A 16,937-nucleotide genomic window follows, 5' to 3' on the forward strand; every position below is an offset into this window, starting at 1 on the left:
CAGGTGCATTAGTGGGAAGCTGAAGCACAGTAGAACAGCCAGGACTCAAAACAGCACTCGTATATGGGATGCCAGTATTGTAAGCAGCAGCTTAACCTGCTGCACCACAATGTCAGTGCCTGGAAGACATAATTTTATATGTACCTACCTTTTGACACAACAATTGCACTGGAGGTATTCCTGCTATGATTACACTCACAAAAGATCATTGAGACAAGTATACAGATGTGTTCATTGAAGCATTTTTTAACAGAAAAAATGTGTGTTAAATAAAACTAAAGTCTCCATCAACCAAGGAGACTTCACTATTTAAATGAGGTCTGACACAACCATATAATACAAACACTCAAAAAATAAGGAAAAAATGTAACTGTTGATACAAAAATATTTCCAAGTAAGGAAAGAAGGTTCAAAATTGTGTGTGTGTGTGTACACAAATATATACATATATATGGATATGTCTTGACTTATCAATGGGTCACGCCTCAATAAACCCATCCTTAATTTTAATATTGTAAGTTGGAAATGCACGTAACACACCTGGACCTATTGGACATGAAAGCTTAGGAAACACAGTACACTAGATTATCAGTTGTATCAGTATCACTGCCACTGCCCAATATCACATATAAGTTTCTTATTATATATCACTAGCCCAGGAGCTCAAGATGCAAAATACAAAGTAATATTCCTGCCAAATGTGTATTTTTTAAAAAAAATATTTATTTATTTGAAAGTCAGAGTTACACAGAGAGAGAAGGAGAAAGAGAAAGAGAAAGAGAGAGAGAGAGAGAGAGGTCTTCCATCTGCTTGTTCACTCCCAAGTTGGCCACAATGGCCGGAGTTATGCTGATCTGAAGCCAGGAGCCAGAAGCTTCTTCCAGGTCTCCCACATGAGTGCAGAGGCCCAAGGACTTGGGCCATCATCTATTGCTTTCCCAGGCCATAGCAGAGAGCTGGATCTGAAGTGGAGCAGCCCGGACTCAAACCGGTGTCCATAAAGGGATGCCAGCACTGCAGGTGGCAACTTTATCTGCCATGACACAGCACCAGCCCTAAGTATTACTCTTATATCTTTGTAAAGTCAAAAAAACCTATAAATCATGGGGGCCAACATTGTGGTGTAGCAGGTTAAGCCGCCATCTGCAATGACAGCATCACATATGAACAATGGTCCCAGCTGCTCCACTTCTAATCCAGCTCCCTGCTAATGCACCTGGGAAAGCAGAGGAAGACAGATCAAGTACTTGGGCCCCTGCCACCCATGTGAGATGGAGTTCCAGGTTCCTGGCTTCAGCCCAACCCAGCCCTGGCAGTTGCGGCCATTTAGGGAGGAAGATCTCTCTCTCTTCTCTTGTTATCTTTTTGTAACTCTGTCTTTCAAATAAACAAATAAGTATTTTCAAAAAAAAAAAAATGTAACCTGGGGCCTGTGTTCTAGCATAGCAGATTAAGCCGGCATCCCATATGGGCACCTATTCAAGACCCGGCTGCTCGATTTCCAATCCAGATCCCTGCTGATGTGCCTGGGAAAGCAGCAAAAGATGGCTCAAGTCCTTGGGCCCCTGCACCCATGTGGGAGACCTGGAAGAAGCTCTAGGTCACTGGCTTCAGTCTGGCCAAACCCTGGCTGTTGCAGCCATTTGAAGAGTGAACCAGCAGATAAAAGATTGCTCTCTCTCCCTCTCCTCCTCTCTCTGTAACTCTGCCTTTCAAATAAATAACGAATAAATCATAAAAAAAACGAAGTCAAATCATTTTAAGTTGAGGACTATTTGTATACATACAACATACAGTATATAAAATATATATATTTGTATTTTTAAAATAAGCAAAACCACACACATATATAAATACTTATATATATATATATATATATATCTCACTATTTTTTTCTGACAAAAAGAATCTTATGAAAATTGTCTTTAGAGGCTGGCACTGTGGCTCAACAGGCTAATCCTCCGCCTTGCGGTGCCGGCACACTGGGTTCTAGTCCCGGTCGGGGTGCCGGATTCTGTCCCAGTTGCCCCTCTTCCAGGCCAGCTCTCTGCTGTGGCCCGGAGTGCAGTGGAGGATGGCCCAAATCCTTGAGCCCTGCACCTGCATGGGAGACCAGGAGAAGCACCTGGCCCCTGGCTTCGGATCAGCGTGGTGCACCAGCTGCAGCATGCCGGCCACGGCGGCCATTGGAGGGTGAACCAAAGGCAAAGGAAGACCTTTCTCTCTGTCTCTCTCTCTCTCTCTCACTGTCCACTCTGCCTGTCAAAAAAAAATTTAAAAAAAAAAAAGAAAAAGAAAATTGTCTTTAGAAAATGGAATTGGGGCTAGTGCTGTGGCATAGCAGGTAAAGCCGGTAAAGCTGCTATGGGTGCTGGTTTGCGTCCTGGCTGCTCCACTTCTGATCCAGCTCTCTGCTATGGCCTGGAAAAGCAGTAGAAGATGGCCCAAGTCCTTGGGTCCCTGCACTCACGTGGGAGACCTGGAAGCTCCAGGCTCCTGGCTTCGGATTGGCCCAGTTCCGGCCATTGCCATTTGGGGAGTGAACCAGTGGATGAAAGACCTCTCTCTGTGTGTCTCTGCCTCTACCTCTCTGTAATTGGATTGTGGGTTAGGGAAAAAAAGTTTTGTGAGTTTTGAAATTTTATTTTTTTTCTACTCATTTTTTTTATCTTTAAAAGTATTTTAATCATGAGCAAAGATTATGAACTGGCAGCTCACAAAAGTAAAACGTATAGCTGATTAACATGAAAATGGAGGAAAACTGTTACTATAATAGTAATCAAAAATGGAAAAGTAAAATCAGATTATTTTACAATGAAAATTAAATTTTAACAATCACAACACTAAATATTAAGAAAGCTTTGTGAAACAGGCATTCATAAGTTGCTCATCATTATATGAGTTGACAGAACTACTTGGACTATAACTGGGCAACTGTCTGAAATGGTCAGTTCTATTTAATCCAATAATTCCATTTATGATTAGGTTCCTCATATTAATAATAGAAAAATTATAAATAATCTAACTACCATGGTAGAATATTATGTAGCTATAAAATTCACAGTCATATTTTTTGGATAATGTGGATGAATGCTTAGGTCTGACCAAGGGTTAGTAAATTTAGGGGGTAAAAGGTCAAAGAATAAATATTGTATGCTTTGCAGACTATTTATTCTCTGGAATAACTACTAATAATCCCTGCAGCTGTAGCAAAAAAGTATCCGTAGATGATATTTAAGTGAACCAGCAAGCCATGGTCTGATAAGAGTTTATTTATGGACACTGAAATTCGGATTTCACATAATTTTCATGTGTCTGTCATGAAATACCATTCTTCTTTGTTTTTTCTCCAACCGTTTAAAATGTTAAAGTCATTCTAAGCTCACAGGCCATACAAAAACAGGTGGTAGGTGGACTGGGCTCACAGGCTGTATTTCGCTGACTCTTGAGCAAGACTATATACATGAAAAAGCAGTACACAAAATTCCATATGGTACTTATTTTGAGATATTGGAATTGTTGAAATTTTTTCTCTATTCCTCTGCATTTTCCAAATTACACATAAGCATTTTATAACTCAAATGCTTTATTTAAAAGACTAATTTTATATATACTGAAACTATATATTTTAGTGTAGTTATGACTCTGAAATGTGTGACCAAAATGAAAATGTAATTGATTAGTTAACGGTCTCAGAGGGTAGGTCTTAACCAAGTGTTTGGTGAGTTTTGAAAAGATTTTTATTTAACAGAGAACACTCTTATTTCAACATTTTCAGATATCAACAGCACATTCTCAATCTGACACTGAATGAATGCCTACACAATTATACTGAGTGACTTGCACCTCTACTATGCATAAACACAACTCCTTAGGCACAGTGGCTACTTGTGTGCCCTCATTCCACTCCAAATAGCACTTCCAGCTGCCAAATTACAACTCATGTGGTCAAAATGTATACATGTTACACTCTCTCAGGGAACTATTAGGCAAAAATTTTCTGACCACTTTTTCATTACTGAAGAATTTCCTCTTAAAGTTATAAACCTTTTTTAATTCAATGTCAAAAATTTCATAACAATCTGAAAGCTATAAACTTAGAACATTTAGCAGCATGTTTTTCTCTGAGTGGAATTACTGACCATTCATTGAGGTACAGAGAAGCAACAGAAAGTGGAATCATTTAGAATTTAAAGTTAGTACCAGTCAATCACATATCTGAGCAAAATTGGCAATGAATTCACATTTTACAAAATTGAAAAACACTCTTTCCATGCCCCTCCTTTTCCCTGCTATTAAGTCATGCTACCTATTATTCCATCATATCACACCTAAAATCCCCAATAATTCTCCAAGAGATGCTACAAATGGTGTTCTGTTTTTAAGTATTTACTTACTTATTTATGAGAGAAAGAGAAAGAGAGTGAGAGCGAGAGAATGAGAGAGGGCTCCCATCCACTGATCCAAATGTCCATAAAGGTAGAGCTTGGGAGAAGACCAAAGCTGGGTGCTCATCCAGATCTCCCACATGGTTGGAAGGAACCCAATTATTTGAGCCATCACTACTGCCTCCCAGGGCCTGCACTGGCAGGAAGCTGGAGTTAGAAGCTGAAGGCAGGTATTGAACCCAGGCACTCTGATTATAGGATGCAGGCATCTTAACTGCTAGGCGAAACTTCTACCCCATACATAGTCAGTCTTTACTTCTATTTCCCTGCTGACCATCCAAATACCAGTTCTGTATTCTCCAGGGCTGTGGACCCTTTGAGCAATTCTATGGCAGGGCCTTCCTGAAGGTACCTCCTACCTTCAGTTAAAAGAATGTGGTTTCTCTATGTGTGAGTGAGAGAGAAGCACTTCAGATGTAAGAGAAATCATGTGATCTGGGGTCATATCTGTGGAATTCTTTCAAGTCACTAGCAGTGGGGAGTATGCTCCAAAACAAATCACTTAGCTGGTAATGATATTTCCTTTACGTGATAGAAAAGAATGTTATTTCTGATAAAACTCGGCCATTTCCAGCAGTCACAAACCAAACCCATGTTTCAAGAGAAAGTTCTATAAAACTGTGAGAATAATATAACAACTGCAGAATTCCAAAGTAATAGACCTACAGGTTATATTTCAGAAATCAACTCCCTACATTATCAAATCTATAAAGCAAAAGGCATATCTAAACATATTTATTGTTAGAATCCTAAATTAGCCCATTTGTTAAAGCTTTTTGCTAAATTTGACTTTATTGGCAGTATTTTTATGTATTTCTAGAGTAAAATATGTTGCTACTATATATACATATATATACATACATATGTACATTGTGAAATGAGAAGATAAGGTTCATTTAACGTATCATCACCTCATATACTTATCTTTCTATAGTAAGAATATTAAAAATCCCTCGTTTAGCAATTTAAAAGTATGCAATGTTCTATTATTAACTGTAGTTGCCTTGCTGCATAAGAGTTCAACCAAAACTTTCCTACTAAATGAAAGCTTGTACCAATTAACCAACAATTCCACTTTCCCTGTCCACCTGACCCCGCAGCCTCTGGCAGTTGCCATTCTGCCATCTAGTTTTACGAGTTTAAATTGTCATATTTCACATGTGAGACTATGTATGAAATATTTGTCTTTCTGTGCCTAGACTGCTTTTATAATTAAATAAATAACTTTATATGTAACACTTTAGATTTCATAAATGCCAACAATATAGCAAAGTGCCATGAATTTTAGCTGAGGAACAGCCAACAATCAAGACCCTTTAAGAAATCAAAGATAATAAAATGTAAAAAGAATTCTGATGGGTGGTTTAAAATTTTGTCACTGTCGGGGAAGGAAACAGAAGACAGGTGCAGATAGCAATAGATTTCTGTCATATGCACCTTTAACTGTGAAACCATTCTCTGGAGGTTTGGAAGAGCTTAACAGATTTGGACTGAGTAATGTCCACAGAACACAGAATTCCTGCTACCTCCAGCAGTAGTTCTGAGACTTCTGCTCTTGAGTTGTGGAGCATCTACAGATACAATTATCCAGATAGTGATTCATTGTTACAAATGACCAAATTGTGTTCTTTTTAAGGATGAATGGTAGGCCATTGTATATACACATCACAATCTTTTTTATCCATTCACTTTCTTATGGACACTTAGATGGTTTCCAAATCTTAGCTACTGTGAACAATGCTGCAGTGAACATGGATATGTAGACATCTCTTTGACAGAACGATTCCAGTTCCTCTGGAAATACACTCAGAAGTGGGACTGTTGGATCATATGGTAATCCTATTTTTTGTTTTGGCAGAACCTCCATACTATTTTCCAAAATTGCTGCTCTAATTTACATTCTCACCCACAGTGAACACAGGTTCTCTTTTCTTCACATTCTTGCCAACACTAGCTACCTTTCATCTTTTTGGTAACAGCCGTTCTGATGAGTCTGATATGATACCTCATTGTGGTTTTAATTTACATTTCCCTGATGACTGGTGATGCTCACAGTTTTTAATATAGCCTTTGTCCTTCTATGTGTCATATTTTTGAGAAATTTCTGTGCCCCTTTCTTCAGTAGAACTACTTGTTTCCTTATTAGTGAGTTTGATTGCCTTATAAATTTTGGATATGAGCCCTTTATCTGATGTGTGATTTGCAAATATTTTCTTCTAATTCTAATTTTCTCTTCACTCTGCTAATTATTTCCTTTCCTGTGCAGAAGCTATCAGGATTCTACAATGTGCCAGATACTGTTCCAGGTACCAGAATACAGCACTGAACACATAAACATTCCCTGTCCTCAGGATTGGTTACTAGTTCTTGACTAAACTAATATGCACCTTGAGCCATTTCTCCTTAAGATTGTAATCTGCTGAAATAGTATAGAACCACACACCTGCTGTTCTCATAGCATGTGCTTTGATGCACAATGGCTCTGGAAGTTTCCCAGTCTCAGGCTCTGTGGATACAGACCAGAATCAGATTTCCGTGGTTCTTCCCTGACTTGCTCACGTGACACCCATCATACCCATCAAGAACTGCTGGGCAGCTGTAATCCCTCCACCAAGGCCTGCCTCCACTGTGTTAGAGGGGCTCCATGGGCCACGTAGGTGATGTCACGATACAGGTTGTCCATATGGCTATCCCTCCCTCTCTGTTCCTGGAACACTGTGGCGACTCTGACTGGAAGCCAGTGTTTTGCAGGGTCTGTCACAAGATGTTTCTCTCAGCTCCCCTCTGCAGGCCCTTTGCCTGAGAGGGCGGATGCCAGGCCGTAGGCCTGCATGGAGGAGAGGCATTGGGCAGCCCTCTCCACTTTGCCCTTCCTTCTGTGGCACTTGCTCACAAAGCCTCCACTAAGCTTGCTTCTCCATAGACAGAGCTCTCATCCAAATTAACTCCCTAACTGCCTGCATATCTGATTTTTCAGAAAAGCCTAGACTTGTCTGAAACACAGCTTGGGCTCAGAGAAGGGTCTCCACGAGACAATGATTCTGGCTTAGCTCTCCAAGCTCTTGACTATAACCCTTACCAGTTATTGAGGTGCCTCTTCATTTTCTCTGGTACAAATGCACTTATAATTTGCATAAACACCATCCTTTCAGATTTCTGTTTCCTACTTCATCTCTTTATTGTATATTTGCTTATTACTTGGAAATATGTAACTTTCTACTGAGCACAAGAAATAGGACAGATGAAACTCTGAAGAAGTGTTAACCACAGACAATGAATCTGCAAGCCATGTGTGAGACATGGGAATCTGCATGCCCAGCATAGTGAGCTAGCACCCTATAAGACATGTTACTTTACAAACAGAAAGGGATGGAAGGACCATCTCGTAAGGTAGAGCGATAATGCCACCTTTAAGCTAATGTCCTTTTTAAACAGGCCCTAGAACTTTCGTTAAACCCAAAGCTGTTCAGCAGCCAAAATGTCAAACTGTAAGTGCTAGCCAGGCACATTTATCTCTGCAGCCTTCCTAAATGACAGGGTGTGCAAGGGGCTCCAGGCACCTTCTGTCCTCCAGGCTCCCTTTTCAGACTTCAAACCTGGTCCCTAGAGGGGAGAAGGCTGACACAGCACAGAAGAAGTCCTAGGAATGCAGTCCTTTCACCTGCTTGCTCTCTACCATGTCTCTTCTTGCTTTTCACTGTATGTTTTAATTAATTCCATAAAGCATGTGATTTTAATCTCTTCCATGAGATCTTCTGTTCTATGATCTCTGGGATAACTTGTCCGAGAGTGTGCTTGGAAGCTATCGATGCCATAAGGTAATTTCCCACACAACATCTTTGCTCTCTAGCACCAATGAAAATGCTCATTCTTTAAAGGTTTATTTATTTATTTGAAAGGCAGTGTTACAGAGAATCAGAGGCAGAGAGAGGGAAAGAGATCTTCCATCCACTGGTTCTCTCTCCAGATGGCCACAACAGTGGAGCTGAGCCAATCCAAAGCCAAGAGCCAGGCACTTCCTCCAGGTCTCCCACGTGGGTGCAGGGACCCAAGGATTTGAGCCAACTTCTACTGCTTTCCCACGTCGTAGTAGAGAGCTGGATTGGAAGTGGAGCAGCCGGGACTCGAACCAGCGCCCATATGGGATGCTGGCACTGCAGGCGGCAGCCTTAGCAGCTATGCCACAGCGCTGGCCCAACCTCCTGCTGTTTTTTAAAACTTACTTCAAGTATGACTGTTCCCCTAAAGCTTCCCTGCCATCTATTACTTTACATGGAGGTCTAGATGTCCTCAGGTTATCATAACAGCCCCCTACCCTTTCACAATATGTGTAGCATCTTATCATAGTCCTCTGCTTGCTTGGATCTGCACTTTTTTATATGGTAGCCATATATAGCTATCTAATTGTAAATTAATTAAAGTTTAAATTAAATTAAAGTTCAGTTCCTCAGTCCCACTAGCCACATTCCAAGTGCTCAACACCACATCTCCAGCATCACTGTACATTCTAACCAAACAGTGCTGGCTGGGGTGCTCATTCTTTGAAGGCCCAGGCTACTCTGTTTATGTGTTATCAGTGGCCACGGGGTAGCAAGTAGAGAAGAGATACTCCATATACCTGCCTGTTGTTGAATGCATGAAAGGACTTCTAATCTGTATTCCAAAAACAAATCCCAACAAGTAGGACATGTTTTCACATTAAACTCTTCTCTTGCTGAAAATACTTTTATTTTACAAAGTTTAATTCCAGCTTTCTTCAATTTCTCATTTCCAAAGTTTCAGAAGGGACCTCACTATTTTTCTCTGTGTTTACCTTTCGTGAGCTTCTGGTGGCTATCATTATGACACATTAACCTTAGGCCTCTAAGAAAAAAAAAGAAGGAAAGCAGCCTTGGACAAAAGACAAGAGAAAAGTTACCTAGGCAAAAGTCCATTCTCAAGTCAACCAGGCACAAATCCTAGCTCCCTAAAGCTAGATTTTCTACATTGAAGTAAAATGCATCGCTTATTCTACTGCATTAATTGTCAATTTTCATATTCTCTTGAGAAAAAGATTCTATTATAAGCTAAATGTGGAGGCAATCTAATTGTTTGATGTAAACCTTCAAAGTTTCCTTTGAGTTGAATGTCTATCTGCTTGGGCAGAAAAGGGGAAAAGAGGGAATTTACATTCACTTTGCTAAACATTAGCATCTTTTGTTCAATCATTTGAATGCAGGACAGTTAGGGGGAAACAGCTTACAGAACAAGGGTTGACACATACAGTGTAAAATCTTTTAAGGTGCTTGGATTCAATGAGGGAGAAAGTGAGACGGAACCATATTTCAGCTTCCTCACTGTGTTTCAGTCTGCGGGAACTTTGTGACAGGTCTCTGTCTCTCAGCTACACTTGACTGGCTTCTGCTGACATTCAGCTGTCAGACAGCAACCCTTTACCAGGCCCCTAACATGCTCCACAGCTTCACCCAATTAACTCGCTTTCACTTGACACGGCAGCAAAAAGCTTCATAATAGGTGGTCAAGGTGCATGGTGTCCGCCTGCCCTCGAACTGCTCACACACAGCAAGATGTTTAACTACTTTTCTTCTGGCCTGCGTGCTCAGAACTACTGTGACTGCAATTTGGTTATTCCATCTATCGGATTGGACAGAGATCTAAGAAATATTATAGTGATACATTAAACTGCTTAAAAACAGAACTCGGCATGACTAAAGTTAAATTTCAAGTCAGGTCTTTAGACCTGATGAAGAGGAAGACTTAATTTTTAGAAGACCAAAACTTAATGCTGTCCAACAATCAATTCACAGTTTTTCAACCACATCATTAATAGTAGTATTGTCTACAGATCACCCGGCATAGAGTAATCAATAAGTAATGGCAGAAAGTTCTAGGCATAATTCAAGGTACAGAATTCAGCTTTTTAATAAAAATGTACTTTTTGACAAACTCAATAATATTTCTGTATATTTTTTCATGCTATTCAGCCTTTCAGATGAAAACCAATGTGCTTAAAAACACGTTTAGCTGGCTGGCGCCACAGCTCACTTCGCTAATCCTCCGCCTGCGGCGCCAGTACCCCGGGTTCCAGTCCCATTTGGGGCGCTGGTTCTGTCCCGGTTGCTCCTCTTCCAGTCCAGCTCTCTGCTGTGGCCCGGGAAGGCAGTGGAGGATGGCCCAAGTACTTGGGTCCCTGCACCCACATGGGAGACCAGGAAGAAGCACCTGGCTCCTGGCTTCAGATCAGCGCAGTACATCGGCCGCAGCGAGCCAGCCGTAGCGGCCATTTGGAGAGTGAACCAACAGAAAAGGAAGACCTTTCTCTCTGTCTCGCTCTCACTGTCTAACTCTGCCTATAAAAAAAAAATACATTTAGCTAAGAAACAAAACTGTTATGCTTATTTTGAGAAATGATCTGAGTAATTTGCACATTTTCCCTCACCTCCCAATATATCTAAACCTAAGCATATAATCAGTTTTCATTTATTTGTGCTCTGAAAATAGGAAATTATGAAAAAAAAATCAGTATTACATAAAGGAAAAAAGCAGTATGAACTGTACTGCCTTCAAAAGGCTAGATTTGTAAAGCTATGGGATAAAGAGGCCACAAAAATGTTACTTAAAGATGGGGTTATTATTGACATTCAAATATAGAAACGTATAGGGATTATTAAGAAAAGTTCTGATTTCAATTCCAAGTATCCTATTGGTAATCAAAACTGAAAATCTAAATACAGCATGGGAAATTCTAGCTTCTACCATGATGAACGAATTCCAGCAGAGATTTATCACTACTTCACACCAGCGTGACTACAACTTGCCCTTCACTCTAAGGTTTTGGAGTCAGGTCTTGAAGTACCAGTGCTTTTGTGGTATGCCTTCAAATTGAAGGAACTCTTTGTCTATATAAAATGCTAATTTTTGTATTGAATTCTACCCACTTTTTACTAGAAGCTTAAGGCAGAAGGAGCTGTTGAGTGAATTACAGGGCAATTAAGAAACTACCCTGAATCCATAGCATTCATGAATTCTAGCCAAATTTTCCATCTAAATCTATCTAGAATCTAATCTTTCTCCAGCTCCAATGTTGCTACCATTGCACAGATAATTCTCACTCCTCACTTGTACTTCTTTAGTATTTTGATCATACTTCCTTGTATGCATTCATATAGAGAGATGTGTCTATACAAAAACTATCAGACCCCTAAAAGAAATCTCCTTAAGGATGTACTATAATGTGGTGCTTAAGATATGGGCATGAAAGAGTTCTGGGAAAATGGTACAGTAGAAAGCAACAGAAACCACCTAGACAAAAACTGCTCTGGCGGTATCTGTCTGATATAACTAGTTTGGAACTCTGGAGTCTATTAAAGGCTTCTACCACCTAGGAGACGGTTTGGATGGTAAACTGCAGTTAATTTTACCCCTTAGAACAGTAGCGATTACCCAACAACCACACCCATCCCCATGACAGACACCAATGCACATGTTCCTGGAGTGGGTTGTACACAGCTTACAGGAATCATCATGGGAAAAAGGAACCTGCCCTTCAAACATCAGAATGTGTGCTTCTGAACACTGGTACAACGATGCAGGCAAACATTACTGGTGCACCACCCTGCATTGTGGCAAGCCCCTTACCCTTAGCTGAAGGGCAATCAGGAAATTTAAAGGCCTGGCATTCTGTCTCCCCTTTTCATTTTTTTTTTCTCCTTTCCCACTTTGGGAACCAGACATTAAGGAAGAAGATATTCAAAAGCAACTAAAAGGTCAGACTTTTTATCATAGTGGTTAATACGCCAGTTAAGATGTCCACATCCCACACTGGAGTACCTGGGTTCAATATCAGGCTCTAGTTCCTGACTCTAGCTCCCTACTAAAGCAGACCCTTATAGGTAGCAGGTGATAGTTCAAATATTTGGTTACTGCAATACATTTGGGAGACCTGGGTTGAGTTCCAGGCTCCTGGCTACAGCCAGGTCTAGCCTTGGCTGTAGTGGACATTTGGAGAATGAATGAATGAAGGTGCTCACTCTCTCTCTCAAATAAATAAGCTAAAAAAAAAGCAACAGACCAGCCACATATGAGGAAAACTAGAAAGTGACTGCACAAGTCCAAGGAAAGACGTAGGCTCAAAAAAGGCTTGAAAAGACACTTGGGGCCAGTGCTGTGGCGCAGTCGGTTAATCCTTGGCCTGCGGTACCGGCATCCCACATGGGCACCAGTTCTAGTTCCGGTTGCTCCTTTTCCAGTACAGCTCTCTGCTATGCCCTGGGAAAGCAGTATAAGATGGGTCAAGTTCTTGGAACCCTGAACCGTGTGGGAGACTGGAAGAAGCTCTTGTCTCCTGCCTTCAGATCCGCACAGCTCCAGCCATTGCAGCCATTTTGGGAGTGAACCAGCAGATGGAAGGCCATTCTCTCTGTCTGCCTCTCACTGTCTGTAACTCTATCTCTCAAATAAATAAATAAAAAATCTTTAAAAAATAAAAATAATCAATAAAAAAGAAAAGACACTGAGTTTACACCTTAGGCTGATAACTAAGATTTAGAGACAGCTTCAACAATTTTAAAAACACAATAAATGAAAACAAAAAACAGTCATATGTATGGGGGAAAATTTTATTTCCAGAGTTACCATATTATTATATTTAAATTCCTAGTTTCCAAAAAAAAAAAAAAAAACACTTCACAAGGAATACAAAGAAACAGGAAATTATGGTTCAAAGGAAAGCAATATTTTTAGAAAGACTTAATGGCAAGTCTGTGAGACAAAGACTTAAAACAAACTTTTAAGGATGCTTAAGGAACAAAAGTAATGGAAATATTATTAAAGAGAGAAAACTAAAAAGAAGTCAAAGAAGAAATTCTGGAGTTGAAAAGTATAATAACTGAAGCAAAAATTTTATTACAGGTATTCAAAGGCAAATTTGAATAGGTTAGTAGAAAGAATCAGCAGACATGAAGTTAAAACAATGAAAATTCATGAGTCTGAGCAACAGAAAAAAATAACTAAAGAAAAGTGAATTATTCTAAGAGACCTCTGGAATAACATCAAGTAGATTAACATATAGATTGTGGGAGTTACAGTAGAAGGGAGTGAGGAAGGGGGCAGAGGGAATATTTGAAGAAGTAACGGCTGTAAACTCTCCAAAATTTGATGATATATGTAAATATAAACACCCAAGAATCTCAAGGAGCCCCAAGTAGGATGAACTCAAAAAGACTCACAGTGCCCACTGGGGTGGATATTTAGCAAAGCAGCTAAGTCGCCACTTGGGATGCACACATCTCTCTCTTTTTTTTAAAGATTTATTTTATTTATTTGAAAGACAGAGTTACAGAGAGAAGTAGAGACAGAGAGAGAGGTCTTCCATCCGCTGGTTCCCTCCCCAGATGGCCACAACGGCCGAACCTGCGCAGATCTCAAGGCAGGAGCTAGGAGCTTCTTCAGGGTCTCTCACGTGGGTGCAGAGGCCCAAGGACTTGGGCCATCTTCTACTGCTTTCCCAGGCCATAGCAGAGAGCTGGATCAGAAGAGGAGCAGCCAGGGCTAAAACCAGCACCCATATGGGATGCTGGCACTTCAGGCCAGGGCTTTAACCTGCTGTGCCACAGTGTTGGCCCCTGAATTGCTGCTTTCTTTTTACTCTTGAATACGTAGCTGTGAAATCTGAAGATATAATCCCGCTGATTGTGGAACGTGGCAACCTGCCTTTCCAATAAACTGAGGATTATGGGGAAAGAGAGAAGCAACTCTATGTTCAATAGAATGACCTAGCTGTGCTGAAAATTATTCAACATTACTTCAGGTCTGTGGGGTTCTTGCTTCTTCTCTTAATTTCTTTACAAACACTGCTCATTTTTAAATGAGCAGTGGACCATTTGGCAAGTGACTCAAAATCAGTCCATCTGTTGGTGTTTTACTATCTTCATTAATAATGATCAGATTTGTGCAATCTCTTGAAATGCACTGTGGAATAATTTTTTTCAGAGCCAGGCCTCTTTTGTAATAAACATGTAAGTTTGGTGTAACTGTGGAGAGCTGTTCAGAGTCTTAGTGTTCTTCCATGAGGTCTCTCTGATGTTGTGATGAGAATTTGGGAGAAATTTGTTGAAGTAAGAAGCAAATTCATCTGTAGCTTCCTCATAAGCAACCTCTTCATCATTAGGCTCTACTATGGTTACTACGGTTTCATCATATTCCCGCTGGTTGTCAATGATCTTGGGTACAGGTTTTGGTGGAACCTTATCATCAAAGGCCTCTCCCTGCTTTTTAAGTTTTTTCTTAGCTGCCAATTTTTTTTTTTTTTTTTTTTTGACAGGCAGAGTGGACAGTGAGAGAGAGAGAGAAAGGTCTTCCTTTTTTCTGTTAGTTCGCCCCTCAATGGCCGCTGCGGCCAGCGCACCGCGCTGATCCGAAATCAGGAGCCAGGTGCCTCTCCTGGTCTCCCATGCGAGTGCAGGTGCCCAAGCACTTGGGCCATCCTCCATTGCACTCCCGGGCCATAGCAGAGAGCTGGCCTAGAAGAGGGGCAACGGGGACAGAATCCGGCGCCCCGACAGGGACTAGAACCTGGGGTGCTGGCGCTGCAGGCAGAGGATTAGCCTAATGAGCCACGGCGCCGGCCTAGCTACGAACTTTTCCTTGCTCTGCTTCTGCTTCCACCGCGTGAACATCAAGTGTCCTGGCTGTTTGTTCTTAATCTCGGAAATGCTGACACCTGGAGGAAACGCAGCTGCTTTCGGAGGCTGAACCCCACTTTCTGTCACCCCATCCCCGGAGACTGTAGCCTCCTACGGTTCTTCAGTAGCGGCTTTCCTTTTCAGGTTTTTCTGCCCCACGGAGCCGGTGTTATCCGCTGCCTTCCCCATTATGTTGGGTTCTTTGCCAAGAAGGGGAATTTAAACATTTAGCTACCAAAACAACCTCAGCTGAACCTAAAAGAAGGTATTCATGCAGGAGATGAGGGACAAAAATACTATATCTACAAAACAAAGAACAAAATGATAGAAGTCCCTCCTTATCAGTACTTCAGATTTCACTTACATATAAAATTTAATTACTTTAAATGGCTTAAACACCCCAGCAAAAAAACATATTAGTAGGATGACTTTTGAAAAATAAAAAACCAAGGCCCAGTGTAGCAGGTAAAGCCACCTCTGGAGGGACTGGCATCTCATATGGGCACCATTGGAGTCCCGGCTGCTCCACTTCTGATTCCCAGCTAATGTACCTGGGAAAAGCAGCAGAAGGTGGCTCAAGTGCTTGGGCTCCTGCTGCCCTCCTGGGAGACCTGGAAGTAGCTCCAGGCTCCAGGCTTCAGACTGGCCAAGCCCCAGCTATTGCAGCCATTTAGGGAGTGAACCAGCAGAAGGAAGACCTCTCTGCCTCTCTCTCTGTCTCTGTCTCTCTCTCTGTAAGTCTTTCATGTAAATAAATAAATTTTTAAAAAGTACATTTAGGGGCCACCACTGTGGCACAGGGAGTAAAGCCACCACCTGCAGTGCCGGCATCCCATAAGGGCGCCAGTTCGAGTCCCGGCTGCTCCTCTTCCAATCCTGCTGCCTGCTAATAGCTTGGGAAGGCAGTGGAAGATGACCCAAATCTTTGGGCCCCTGCACCTGTGTGAGAGACCTGAAAGAAGCTCCTGGCTCCCAGCTTCAGATCAGCCCAACTCCGGCCGCTGCGGCCATTTGGGGAGTGAACCAGCAGATGGTAAACCTCTCTCTCTGCCTCTGCCTCTCTGTAACTCTGCCTTTAAAATAAATGAATTTTAAAAAGTACATTTAAAATAAATAAAAATTTTAAAACCCATGATCCAACTACACTGTACCTATGAGAGACTCACTCACCTTGGACCTTAAGATACAAATAGCCTGAAAGTGAAAGGATAGAAAAATATTCTATGCAAATAGAAATCAAAAGAGGGCAGGAGTGGCTATACTAATATTAGACAAAATAGACTTCAAATCATAAAAGGCTATAAGCAACAAAAGATATCACATATTGATAACAGATCAGCAAGAAGATATAAAAATGATAACTATTTATGTACTTTATGACAGACCAACAAAATACAAGAAAAACTGACAGAACTGAAGAGAGAAGTAAAAGTTCTTCAGTAATAGATGGAAATTTCAATGTCCCATTCTCAAGGACAGATAAAACAAGACAGCAGTAAGGAAACAGAGAATTTAAGCAACACAAAAAATTAGCTATATCCAATAGACATATACAGAACATGCTACCCAAAAACAGCAGCATGTATGTTCTTCTAAAATGCACATGACATTTCTCAGGATACAGCACATGGTGGGCCACAAGTCAAGTCTCAACAGATCTTAAAGATAGAGATTATACAAAGTATCTTCTCTCACCATAGGAGGATGCAGATAGATATCAGTAGCAGAAATAAAGTGGGAAAATTCACAAAACTGTGGAAATCAAACAATACACTCCTAAACAACCAAGTGGCCAAAGAAGAAATCA

General features: G+C 41.0%; 1 protein-coding gene and 1 pseudogene across 1 annotated transcript in view; both read right to left on the reverse strand.

The window, feature by feature from the left end:
- The window catches only part of CCDC171 (coiled-coil domain containing 171), a 378,568-nt gene that overhangs the window by 10,430 nt on the left and 351,201 nt on the right, over nt 1-16,937 (reverse strand). The window lies entirely within an intron of this gene.
- On the reverse strand, nt 9,929-15,319 carry LOC133771867 (ribosome production factor 1-like; annotated as a pseudogene).

Source organism: Lepus europaeus, chromosome 12 (assembly GCF_033115175.1).
Source record: "Lepus europaeus isolate LE1 chromosome 12, mLepTim1.pri, whole genome shotgun sequence".
NCBI lineage: Eukaryota > Metazoa > Chordata > Mammalia > Lagomorpha > Leporidae > Lepus > Lepus europaeus.